This window comes from Oncorhynchus keta, chromosome 35 (assembly GCF_023373465.1).
Source record: "Oncorhynchus keta strain PuntledgeMale-10-30-2019 chromosome 35, Oket_V2, whole genome shotgun sequence".
In the NCBI taxonomy this organism is placed as follows: Eukaryota; Metazoa; Chordata; class Actinopteri; order Salmoniformes; family Salmonidae; genus Oncorhynchus; species Oncorhynchus keta.
In genome coordinates this window covers 39,241,798-39,251,026 of record NC_068455.1, presented here as the reverse complement: position 1 = coordinate 39,251,026, position 9,229 = coordinate 39,241,798, and the positions used below count along the sequence as shown (strand labels likewise).

General features: G+C 39.5%; 1 pseudogene; it reads right to left on the bottom strand.

Annotated features, from left to right (window-relative positions):
• Positions 1–869: 869 nt before the first annotated feature.
• LOC127915502 (zinc finger protein 79-like) lies at positions 870–1,827 on the bottom strand (annotated as a pseudogene).
• Between the last annotated feature and the right edge of the window lie 7,402 nt (positions 1,828–9,229).

Here is a 9,229-nt window from a genome sequence, read left to right as displayed (position 1 = left end):
GTAATTTCAGATTGACTCGACGTGCAGCGTTTGCCGTGATTGCAGTCTCCGCAAACACTGGAACATTGGCTTTATTTTGGCTCTACAGTTAATATTTGATGTAGTTGGCTCAGAACTATTTCAAGTGTTGAGGTATATTGAAATGTAAAGCAGTGTTGATGGACGTAGGTCCATTTAATTACTTGAATGTGCATGCAGGATATTGGAAGGCTGGAAATGGTTAGAGTCTGGGCAAGAAGAGACCAGACGTCCGAATTGAAAACGGTTAACAATCTTTATTACAATCATCACCCTTTGGTTGTGCCATTCAGATTCAATCGGGTGATTACTGGCATAAAAGGGCCATTACGGCATACTGGTAAAACATGAGCCTATCATAATTAAAACAAAGATGGAAAGAAAACAGGCTAATACACCATTTATCATTACTGCATGAGAAATTAGCGAATGAACTTAAATGGGTGGTAATAGCTTCAGTTCGGTGTGGTTTGAGGTAAACAGTCAAATGACTGGCTGGGACAGACGGATACATCAATCAACTCCTGCTATAAGTGTGTCTGTCATTACACTTGTGTTAATTGCCTCCATCAAAGGGCGGGTGCACTGTTTTAGACACAGGAATTATTTTTTTTGTTGACGAACATGCCCAGGTATAGCCTACTTAAGTAAACCTGCCTGGTTGGTCATAAACATGCCTGGTTGTGTTACTGCACCATTAAAAGGGTAGTACGCCTTTACTATTATTACTCTTGATCTTCAGAAGTACCAGAATCTGCAGTACTGCATATTAATATTTCAGGGAACGTATCCAATATGAATTATTTTCCACTTTTGAATATGTGATCTTTGAATATGGCTCATTACCTCCAGTGTAAAGTATATTATACAAACATACAGTTGGGACTCTACTGCTCTTGTCAAGGCTATCCATGGTTGGGATTCTAATCACTTAACTCCATTAATGGTTTAAGTTCCATGATCTCTCATACACTGTTTTCTTGATGCTCTTTCAAGTTGGATGCGAATGTGAAACCCCTCCCACAGTCAGAGCAATGGTAGGGCTTCTCTCCGGTATGTGCTCTATGATGAAGAGTAAGATATGGCGACATATTGAAGTGTTTCCCACACTCAGTGCAGTTGTATGGTTTCTCTCCAGTATGAACTCGCTTACGTACTACTAATACACTTAATGTTGCAAAACACATCCCCAGTCAGAGCAGTGATATGGCTTCTCTCCAGTGTGTATCCTCTGGTGTGTTCATGGAGATACATTTCTTCCCACAGTCAGAGCAGTAGTAGGGGTTTTCTCCTGTGTACATGCTGGTGTCTTTTTAGGTTACTGAGCTGAGAGAATGATTTCCCACAGTCAGGACAGTGATAAGGATTTTCTCCTGTGTGCAACCGCTTGTGTGCTGCTAAGGAATTGCGGTGTGCAAATTTCTTGTCACAGTAAGAACAGTAAGGTTTTTCTCCAGTGTGTATGCGCTTGTGACTGATTAGGCTTCCTGAGGTAACACCCCTTTTCCCACAGTCAGAGCAGCCATACCTCTTCTCTCCTGTATGTAACATCTGATGTGATTTAAGAGCACTCATTGCTCTGAAATTTTTCCCACATTCAGTGCAGTGATAATGTTTCTCCCCAGTATGTATCTGCTGGTGTCTTGTTAAATGTGCTAATCGAGAAAATCTATGCCCACATTCAGAACAGTAATATGGTTTCTCTCCAGTATGTACTCTCTGATGCTTTGCCATATTTCCTGCTTGAGAGAAGCTCTTATTGCAGTCAGAGCAGTGGTAAGGTTTTTCTCCCGTATGAACTCTGTATTTTTAATCCAGTTTGTTTTGAAACTCTTTCCACAGTCAGAGCAGGGGTAAGGGCTGTCTCCTGTATGTATACGCTTGTGTACATGCAGGCCTGATAAACCACGGAATCTCTTCCCACACTGGGAGCAGTGGTATGGCTTCTCTCCTGTATGTACAAGCTCGTGTATTTTCAGGAATGTTAAACATACATTTCTTCTCACGTTGAGAGCAGTTGATCGGTTTCTTGGCTTTGGTTTTCTGATGTTGTTTGGCTTCTCCTGGAGCAGGGTGAGGGTTGGGTCTTTCTTCTGTTGAAATGAGAGACTGGGGTAGCACAATCAAACACTTGCACAGGATTTCAGCAAAAACCTGGGTTTATGAAATTGCTATGAATCTATTTGTAATTCCAGAATTGTGGCTGAATATTGTGGTATGTTGCATATTTGAAAATATCCTTAAAGTGCACAGAGCCAATGTTCCCTCTAAGCTGCGCGTAGCTCCCGGGACTGCAGCGCAGAAGAAATATCAGACCGTGCAGAGAAGAACAAGATTGAACTTCATTCAACTTTCTGGAGTTTACCTCTTAGTTAATGTTTCCCTTTACTGTGGGAATTGTGATCGAATCAACGCAATATTAGCCACTTTCAATGCAACATACCGAAACAACTCGATGCAAGAGATTTTGTTGTAGGCAGAACGCATGGGAGTAGGATTCTATTGCATTGAGACGCACACTGGTGCGGCATAAGCCGAGCTGCAGTAGGCCTATATGCAAATAAACCATTTCTATATACGCATCTGTGCCGTTCATTTTGAACTGGACTGTGTTTACCACAGTAGCCTACTTGACCATTGTCTGAAACTAATTCAAAGCAGATACAGCCTCAGTGTTTCAATTAAACACACTGGAAGTTGCACAGAGTTTTCACAGCGTTCAAGTTTGCACTCAGCAGACCTGAAATTTGCTCAGTGCTGAAGAAAAGTAGAGGGAACATTGCACAGAGCTCTAATAAAACATGCCCTTACTCTGAGAAATCCAATCCCTGATGTCCATTGTTTTCCTGCAGTTTGTCATGCTTACAGACAGCTTCTTGGGGGGAGGAAAGGAGTGCTGGACTCCACTGTTAGTCAGAACCCAGTTCGGCTTCTCTGGGCTCTGACTGGTCTTCTGTATCCTACAATTATAAAACACACCACTAGGCTACAGGCCACACTCATATCATATTTTTCAAAAACAAGCATATTCCATTAATTGAAACTTTGACTTTTAGGTATAAGATATCTAAATGCATAATAATGTTTTGCATTGATTTAAAGATGTCTTATTGGCCCATTCTCTTCAGAGGACAAACACAACTTTTTTACATTTAGTTTTTTTTTCCCAGCCACTTTGTTACATGTATGAATAATCTATTTCACACACATGGTACTTCTATACACAGTGTTACATGATAAAATATTGTTGGATTTACACATTAAATAGATTCAGACATACGATATACATGATCTGGTGCTTTCGGTCCTAACTGTTACAGTTCATGAGTTTTTAATCCCACCCCCTCAGCTTCTCTCAGCCCATCCCACCTATATCTGTAGACCACCCTCTCTTGATTTCCATGTGCCATGTATTTTAACTGTGCTGTCTTACATGAATTCTGAACCTTTTCCAATCTCAAAAGTATCCACATTCTAAATTAAAAGAGCTTTTATGTACCATCAACACCAAATGTTGACTGGGTTTATTTTTCCCAGGATGTAGAGTCTGGTTGGTTTATGAATAATGACCTGTATCTTCCTGTAGTCTGTCAGGATTACAGTCAGCCTCTTGAGAGGGAAGGAGCGCTTGTCTTCTCTATCCTAAAATAACAAACACACATCGTTACATTAAGATACGAATATTGAAATAAAAATGTATTTGGTTCTCGGTTTAGGGTATAGTGGCAAGTTTAGGTATGATAGACTAGTTGGGATTATTTACTTTCGTGATCAAACCAGTCTCACTCATTAACGGATACATACACTCAATTGAATGCTTTAAAAGGTCCCTAGGATAAATGTGCCAATTCTGGTTGCATTAAGTCATTAACTATCTTTGCTGAGATGGGTAACTGTCAAATGTAGCATAAATATGGATTTAACCATTTTCACATAAGATAAATATAAAGATTAAAGAGTCTGCTCTCGGTTATCTGCAATTGATACATTTCTGTCAGAATTTGATATATAAGCACTGATTATTGAAAAATATAACTGATAAATGCTTAGTTCCACTGTGTAGCCTGAAATATATCTGCAAGCAGCAATGTACGGGGTTCACAACTTGACAAAGGACGAGATGAGTTGGATAACAAAGCAAGAACTATCATGTTCAGTACCGGTTAAAAGTTTACACACCTACCCATTCCAGGGTTCCTTTTTTTTAAAACAATTTTCTACATTGTTGAATAATAGTGAAGCCATCAAAACTATGAAATGACACATATGGAATCATGTACTTGTTGGCTGCTTTTGCCTGGTACTGTATCGTCCTTTATGTGCAATTAGTGAAAGCATTATAAGATTAAGTATTCTTTTAGCATTAGCATATGTGCCTCTAGGTACAGTGCGGCAATATTTGAATACAGTGAGGCAATATTTGAAATATTTAGCATTAGCGTTACATATGCACAGAATGAGTTAATAGTTTCCTTGTTTTTGAGATATCAATAACATATTTAGTGTGGTTCATCTTAGGGATGTCGGTGATAGCGATGACAAGTTGATAGGCACTGTGGAGGGAATTTAGTGGTTTAAATGGACACGTAAAATCAGATTCTTTTTTTGATTGGTCAATAAAATCAGTCATCTTTTGAATCCATTCGCCTTTCCCAAACTAAGTTAAGACATGTACCATGGGCATACATTTTAAACGTGGTGTCATTTGGTCCTGTGGTTCATTAGAAGAAGATTTTTTACACGTTTTTTTTGTTGCATAAAAGCATATGTCCTAACATGCATTTACTGGTATAGTGGCCATCAATGCATCAACAAGATTTTCTCAAACACTTTAGGGACTATTGTAATGAGTCCATGAGAAGATTTGATTCTTTTAAACAGCATTATAGTCCAAAAAGAGAATTTTTAATAGTTTCCTTATTTTTTTTAAATGCCAAACTTAACATAGCGTCAAAGGCATTGCCATGATGAACTATGATAAACTGCATCTAATGTCTTTAATGAAGTGGCAGCTGCGTTCATATTGATCAAGGATGGGCAACTTTGATGGGGGGTAGGGGCCACAAAAAAATAATTGGTACCTTTGGTATGGTCACATGAGATTAGTTTTTGCCTTAAGTAACCACCAAAGTAGGGTGGGTGGATGTCTAACCCGAACCTCTAGCAACCCAAAGGCAGTTGCATTCGAATATATCAAGGATAGGCAACATTTGATGGGGGTGGGGACCACAAAAAAAAATGTAACTCATGAGAGGCCGCAGGGTAGCCTAGTGGTTAGAGCGTTGGACTAGTAACCGAAAGGTTGCAAGATCGAATCCCCGAGCTGACAAGGTAAAAATCTGTCGTTCTACCCCTGAACAAGGCAGTTAAACCTATGGCTGGGGGTAGTATTGAGTAGCTTGGATGAATAAGGTGCCCAGAGTAAACTGCCTGCTACTCAGGCCCAGAAGCTAAGATATGCATAATATTAGTAGATTTGGATAAAAAAAACTCTGAAGTTTCTAAAATTGTTTGAATGATGTCTATGAGTATGACATAACTCATATGGCAGGCAAAAACCAGAGAAGAAATCTGACCAGGAAGTGGGAAATCTGAGGTTTGCCTATCCAATATACAGTGTCTATGGGCTTCCAGTATGCAGTGTCTAAGGCTTCCTCTAGCTGTCAACAGTCGTTAGAACCTTGTTTGATGCTTCTAATGTGAAAGATTGAGGAATGAGAGCTGATTGAGTCAGGGGTCTGGCAGAGTGCCACGAGCTCACTCAGGCGCGCCCCCGTGAGAGTTAGCTGCATTTCTACAGACAAAGAAATTCTCGGGTTGAAACATTATTTAAGATTTATGTTTAAAACATCCTAAAGATTGATTCTATACACCGTTTGACATGTTTCTACGAACTGTAATGGAATTTTTTTACTTTTCGTCTGGTCTTACGCGTCATGAATTTGGATTTTGGAATTAAACGCGTGAACAAAAAGGAGGTATTTGGACATAAATTATGGACTTTATCGAACAAAACAAACATTTGTGGTACTGGGATTCCTCTGAGTGCATTATGATGAAGATCATCAAAGGTAAGTGAATATCTATAATGCTATTTCTGACTTCTGTTGACTCCAGAACAAGGCAGGTACCTGTATGGCTTGTTTTTGTGTCTGAGTGCTGTACTCAGATTATTGCATGTTGTGCTTTTTCCGTAACGTTTTTTAAAAATCTGATACAGCGGTTGCATTAAACTTCTTATCTAAAGTTCCATGTAAAACACTTGTATCTTTTATCAATGTTTTATGAGTATTTCTGTAAATTGATTTGGCTCTCTGCAAAATCACCGGATGTTTTGGAATCAAAACATTACTGAACGTAACACGCCAATGTAAACTGAGATTTCTGGATATAAATATGAACTTTATCGAACAAAACATACAGTGGAGCAAAAAAGTATTTAGTCAGCCACCAATTGTGCAAGTTCTCCTACTTAAAAAATATGAGAGAGGCCTGTAAGGCAAAATGAGACAAATCCAGAAAATCACATTGTAGGATTTTTAATGAATTTATTTGCAAATTATGGTGGAAAATAAGTATTTGGTCACCTACAAACAAGCAAGATTTCTGGCTCTCACAGACCTGTAACTTCTTTTTTAAGAGGCTCCTCTGTCCTCCACTCGTTACCTGTATTAATGGCACCTGTTTGAACTTGTTATCCGTATAAAAGACACCTGTCCACAACCTCAAACAGTCACACTCCAAACTCCACTATGGCCAAGACCAAAGAGCTGTCAAAGGAAACAAAATTGTAGACCTGCACCAGGCTGGGAAGACTGAATCTACAATAGGTAAGCAGCTTGGTTTGAAGAAATCAACTGTGGGAGCAATTATTAGGAAATGGAAGACATACAAGACCACTGATAATCTAACTCGATCTGGGGCTCCACGCAAGATCTCACCCCGTGGGGTTAAAATGATCACAAGAGGGGTGAGCAAAAATCGCAGAACCACACGGGGGGACCTAGTGAATGACCTGCAGAGAGCTGGGACCAAAGTAACAAAGCCTACCATCAGTAACACACTACGCCGCCAGGGACTCAAATCCTGCAGTGCCAGACGTGCCCACCTGCTTAAACCAGTACATGTCCAGGCCCGTCTGAAGTTTGCTAGAGAGCATGTGGATGTTCCAGAAGAAGATTGGGAGAATGTCATATGGTCAGATGAAACCAAAATATAACTTTTTGGTAAAAACTCAACTCGTTGTGTTTGGAGGACAAAGAATGCTGAGTTGCATCCAAAGAACACCATACCTACTGTGAAGCATGGGGGTGGAAACATCGTTGGGGCTGTTTTTCTGCAAAGGGACCAGGACGACTGATCCGTGTAAAAGAAAGAATGAATGGGGCCATGTATCGTGAGATTTTGAGTGAAAACCTCTGTCCATCAGCAAGGGCATTGAAGATGAAACGTGGCTGGGTCTTTCAGCATGACAATGATCCCAAACACACTCCCCGGGCAACGTAAGAAGCATTTTAAGCTCCTGGAGTGGCCTAGCCAGTCTCCAGATCTCAACCCCATAGAAAATATTTGGAGGGAGTTGAATGTCTGTGTTGCCCAGCAACAGCCCCAAAACATCACTGCTCTAGAGGAGATCTGCATGGAGGAATGGGCCAAAATACCAGCAACAGTGTGTGAAAACCTTGTGAAGACTTACAGAAAATGTTTGACCTCTGTCATTGCCAACAACGGGTATATAACAAAGTATTGAGAAACTTTTGTTATTGACCAAATACTTATTTTCCACCATAATTTGCAAATAAATTCATAACAAATCCTACAATGTGATTATCTGGTACTTTTTTTCTCATTTTGTCTGTCATAGTTGAAGTGTACCTATGATGAAAATTACAGGCCTTATCTTTTTTAATTGGGAGAACTTGCACAATTGGTGGCTGACTAAATACTTTTTTGCCCCACTGTAAATGCCATTTATATAAATCATACGTATTATTATCACAACAATACTACACTTTAATTCCCATTAAATGTTTACATGTATAATTCGTTTATTGTAGGAAGGCTGTTTTTTTAAATGTATTTGTCTTAGAAAATAATGTTTTCAGTAACCCCATGCCTCACCCACACACATGCTCATGCTCACATATACACACCCACACCCACAGACACACACACACACACAGAGACAGAGCATGATATTTCATTAAAAGGTCAATTACATTTTAAAACCCTTTATTTCCCCATTAACATATTACTATTATTAAAAGTTACCATGCAATATTTAACTATACCTGTTAGTTTTTTTTACTAAACCTTTATAAATATCATACACATCACACATTACCACAAAATATATATTTTAAATGTACAATTACTTTCAATTGTTGGAAAGACAGATCTTTTCATGTCTTAGAAATGAAGACCTCTGGAAGGGTTCTCTCTCTCTCCCATAACCTGACACCAGGCCTCACACACACACACACACACACACCCCAAGGGGGGGCGAGAGACAGAGAGAGACAGCGATTTCATTGATTGACGGTAAATCACAATACACCTAGAATTGGTCATGAATGAATTGGAGCCATGTTTTCTGTGGTTTATATGTGTTAGACTTGTCATTGGACAAGTCTAACACCTGCTTATACTCATCCATACCTACCCCGGAAATTACTTTTTCATATACACGATCCCTAAACGGCAGATCCATAAGTTCACTACATTGTCCCACTGTTTCACATTTTCTTTCAGTTCAAAAAGGTCACAACACAATCACCAGGACAGCTTTATTGCAAACACATGCGTTACCCAAAACAGCTGCACTATCAGGTTACATAAGCACTCACTCGATAGCGTGAAAACATCTGGACAGGATGGAAATAGCGTGAAAACATCTGGACAGGATGGAAATAGCGTGAGAACATCCAGACAGGATGTACATAAATGGACATAACCACGTGACACATAAAATAGGTCGTCAATCACTTACGGACACATGTCGTCTATTGTATTCTCTAATGCTTCTATTAAAAACATTTTTTTATGGTGAAAGTTATCTAACCCAAACTCATGCGCTGCTTATGTATGCCAGTTAGGCTCTGCACCCCTTGTAAAGCGGATTAATGTGTTACATTTTAAGAAGTTATTCGGCCACTTTAGTTGTGATACAAGCCTTATCAAAACATATGGGCTAGGCTACATGAAGTGTGCG